General features: G+C 37.8%; 1 long non-coding RNA gene across 3 annotated transcripts; it reads left to right on the plus strand.

Annotated features, from left to right (window-relative positions):
- Positions 1–368: 368 nt before the first annotated feature.
- On the plus strand, positions 369–2,218 carry LOC148696224 (uncharacterized). Of its 3 annotated transcripts, XR_015963538.1 has the most exons (3): positions 405–713; positions 844–1,482; positions 1,639–2,218. It is a non-coding gene; the product is annotated as an uncharacterized LOC148696224 (long non-coding RNA). The 3 variants fall into 3 exon arrangements; XR_015963536.1 differs by lacking the exon at positions 1,639–2,218 and having other exon boundaries at positions 369–713; positions 844–1,575; XR_015963537.1 differs by lacking the exon at positions 1,639–2,218 and having other exon boundaries at positions 369–708; positions 844–1,575.
- The last annotated feature ends 1,251 nt before the right edge of the window (positions 2,219–3,469 follow it).

The raw sequence follows: 3,469 nt of genomic DNA on the forward strand, positions 1-3,469 counted from the left end.
TTATGTTTCCCGTCTGGTTCATATCGCACAATTCAATGAATTCACAGCATGGCAACGCAAGCCTTTTATGTCCTCTGATCTGACAACTATTTTACAAACACCATCTTTGTGTCATACTTTAGAAATCTGAACATAAATATATTTTTTTATGAAAGAGAACACAAAACATATATTTGTGCTTAATAACAAATTACACTAACTAGCAAATTTTGAAAAGTGATCCCAACACTATTTGTAAAGGACACAATTATTTAATTTTTTATTACTTTATCATGAAACTAGCCCCACCCGCACCCACAATTTTTTTAAAACCGCCTATTTTTTACTAGCCGGTCCAACCCTTATCCCTTCTTGTTTGTTTGAAATTATCTTCTTTATGTAAAATTGGAGTGAGTGCCACTGAGACCCACACCTCAATTCCCTTCCTCTGTTCCCTCTTCTATCGGTCTCATTCTGCTCTCTCAGTCAAACTCTCTCACTTCTCTCTCATTTTTTTTCCCCTCATCCTTAACTCTCTCTAGTCACTTTTCCCCGAGCCATATAACTATGAGCCACCACCTTCTCCGACAGCTTTAAACACCAAACCACCACCATCCTCGTCTCCAAACACGACACTAGTGCCCAAACCTTGACTCGAACCTCAAATCGGAGAACCACGGGTCTCAAACCCGAGAGAATTTCGGTGAGTTCATCGCCTTCCCGACCGAGGTAAGGTCTGTAACTACCTCTGGTTAATTCCTTCGATGTTCTAAGTCGATTTCTGGCTTTGCATGAGAAAATTTCCACCACGTTTGCGAGATTGAACGAAGAACTAACGATCTTCACTATTCTGGTGAGTTGCAGGTTTTCCGAGCTTTTCCTGCCCAAATCTCGTTGAAGACGATGATATTGACACCATAAACAAACTCCTTACAATCCTAGGGACCAGATTTGAGCTTTGTTGGTTAAATCTATCATGGATTCGTAGAGACCCAAACTGGCCGTGACTTTTAAGCCATTTTCCAGCCACTTTCGGCCATCATTTGGCCTCAATTTAGGTAAAATCGAACTCCTCTTAGTCCCGGCTTTATTTTGATATATTGTGTGTTACAAATGGTTGATATTTGAAGTTGATCTGCTTCTGTTTCGAATCCGACTAATAGGTATTGATTCATAACCTTTGAATTTGGGTTTCATTTCATAACCTTGGCAGAAAAAGGTCCAGATTCCACATAGACCATCTGATTAATTTGATTGTGAAATAACAAAGATGGGTTCTATTCTTATGTGTTAAGATTATCTTGTTTTACATTACCATAATCATTAAATTATTGAGTTTACTGATGTTGTTGTGTAAGAGGATAGGGAAAAACTATTTGAAGGAATACTTAAACAGAAATGGAAGATCTTTTCCTGATGATCATCTTCATTAATTCGGTTATGGAGCAGCAGAGATTCGATGAGGTGCAAGGCTTGCTGGGGAAGATGCATCTGTCCAAAAATGTCTGCTTTCAAGTTCTTTTTGCATTAGAGATGAAATATGTAACATTACAATATATGTTTGTGAGATTGAGAATGTCTTGTAGGCTTTCTACATTTTATGAAAATTTAAAAAAAAAAAAAATATGATTATTTTTTTTAAATATTTAATTCATGCAGGCACAATTACATTTTAAGTGCCAAAATGGTTGGAAAAGGTAGTCTGACAACTTTGTCAGAATAGAGGTACAAAACACCCTTTATTTGTGCTGACATCATAAGCACAGAACTCAGTATGATGCTCTTTGATCAAAGGTGATGCCCATAGAGGGGACATATACAAACTTAGTTTTTGCATTGTTGCTATTGGTCTATGGGCACATATGTTGGTGCTCTTTGGCCTCAAAGGGCACAAATAATTTATTGTGCACAGTGCCTATTTTTCTTGTAGTGTGGGCTGCACTAGGGATCTGAACTTTCAAAATGCTGCAATGGCGGAAGCTGCTGCAATCTGTGTAACTCTGGTGATGTGCATAAATGAAGGCTTAGATTGTATTAAGATTGAATCTAACGCGAAGACTATCATCTAAATGGTAAACAAATAAGTTGGAGGTGACACAACAATAGAGTTTTTTCTTCATGATATTTTGTATCTTGCTCAAACTATGAGGTCTGTGGAGTTGTTGTTTGTCCCTCATAATGGTAATTGAGCAGCATACTTCGTGGCTTCATATGTGTTTAAACATGGTGGTGCTCATTATGTGGGGTTTCATCGATCCCAAATTTATTTTTAGGCGTTCTCCAATCGATCCAGCCAAAGGGTCATAAGGCTAAAAATTACCCGTAATGACGCGAAAATCTTCTCTAACAGAGGGCTAGGCCAAAGGGCTTGTAGGCCCTACCGGGCCAAAAACACCAAATCAGGCCAATTAGTTGGCCTAAATGAGCCAGCCTAAATTTCAAATGCCAACGGCTACCTGGCATCAAAATTAAAAAAAAAAAAAATCTAACTTTTTTCCTATAAATACCTAAGTCATTCCTACACCATTTCTCACATGATTTTCACCATTCCACACTATCTTACTTCATTTTATTTCAATTATTCACATTCTATTCTCTTACCTCTTCCAATAATCTTTCCTTCAGATTTTTCAATAATTTTCAAATGGCCACATCTGCAATGAAAGGTAGGGCTTGGACCCAAAAAGAAGATGAAACTCTTTGTAGGGCTTATATTTAGGACTCGGAAGATAGTGTGAGGGGGAGTTCTCAAACAAGTGAAGGTGTTTGGACTCGTATGTACAAAAAGTACTATGAGTTCTATGAAGGCACCACTCCACCGAATTCCTAAAACCATGAGAGTTTCTTCAAGATGGAAAAAAACATCTTCATCCAAGTTTGAATAAATGGCATCAAGCAGTGTTAAAGGTCGCAAGTAGACATGAAAGTGGAGCCATTTACTACGACGAAGTAACTATTTTTGTAAAAGCCAATTACAAGTTATTTTAAATATTTAATTATATTACATTTAATTTCATAAATTAATTTCCCTTATCTTTTGTAATTATATTTTCTAGGTACGCCAAGCGGAGGAACTGTATATGGAGGACAACTCCAAACTATTTAGTCATACGGTTGTTGGGAAATTTGTAAATGATGGGTGTTATTTGAAGATCCACCTCAAAAAAGAGTTGGTCCTACATTGGTGTTTGGAAATGCATCCTCAAATGCAGATGGGGATGAAGATGGATCTCCTACCATTCAAGAAACAAGGGTAGAAAATTCGTCTCCGGATGAAGGTTCCATACCTAGGGCTACAGGGCAAAACAAGGCCCGAAAATTGAAGGAAAATGGCAAGGCAAAGGATGATTACGCCTTTCAATAGGAAATGGCAGCCTCATTGTGATTAATGACAGAGCAAAATGCCTTTGCCACAGAAGAAAGGAAGCGTAGGCACGAAGAACGAGCAAAACAAATACAAGAAGAGATGGATGATAGGAACATGCAAATG

This window comes from Pyrus communis, chromosome 6 (genome assembly GCF_041283825.1).
Source record: "Pyrus communis isolate YQ-2024b chromosome 6, ASM4128382v1, whole genome shotgun sequence".
NCBI classification, from domain to species: Eukaryota; Viridiplantae; Streptophyta; class Magnoliopsida; order Rosales; family Rosaceae; genus Pyrus; species Pyrus communis.